Source organism: Etheostoma spectabile, chromosome 15 (assembly GCF_008692095.1).
Source record: "Etheostoma spectabile isolate EspeVRDwgs_2016 chromosome 15, UIUC_Espe_1.0, whole genome shotgun sequence".
Lineage (NCBI taxonomy): Eukaryota > Metazoa > Chordata > Actinopteri > Perciformes > Percidae > Etheostoma > Etheostoma spectabile.
In genome coordinates, this window is record NC_045747.1 from 17541254 (window position 1) to 17541774 (window position 521).

Below are 521 nucleotides of genomic sequence, written 5' to 3' on the forward strand. Positions count from 1 at the left end.
ACTATGCTTGTTACACACACAGGGACACACACTATGCTTGTTACAGACACAGGGACACACTTCACTCTGTTTTAAAATGAGTCGTGGAGACAACAGCTATGGTTGCTAATGGATACCAACTATCAGTTCTGCTGTGTTTCTGTACGTTCTACAGTGTGTTCTATGATGTTGTTCTGCTGTCTCGCGTGTGTGAGTACTCTGCCCTGTCAGCAGTGTTTCCAATCTGATCCCCGAGTGTCTGCGCCGAGTTTGAGAGCAGCTGAGTGAGCGTTTTGACATGACACACACACACACACACACCGTCCATCTCTCTGCAGCCCCATGCATGCTGCTCTTGGCTGGATAAACCAAATCCGAGGTCCAGGGGCAAATGGACCCGTACTGACCCTTGTCATCCAACTCATCTATGTACCCATGTTGCCAACTCCCATTAAAGGTCCCATGACATGGTGTTCTTTGGATGCTTTTATATAGCCCTTAGTGGTCCCCTAATACCATATCTGAAGTCTCTTTTATATAGA

General features: G+C 47.0%; 1 protein-coding gene across 1 annotated transcript in view; it reads left to right on the forward strand.

Moving 5' to 3' along the window:
* apol (apolipoprotein L) overlaps window positions 1–521 on the forward strand; it is a 34031-nt gene that overhangs the window by 21173 nt on the left and 12337 nt on the right. The gene's annotated exons all lie outside the window — the stretch shown is intronic.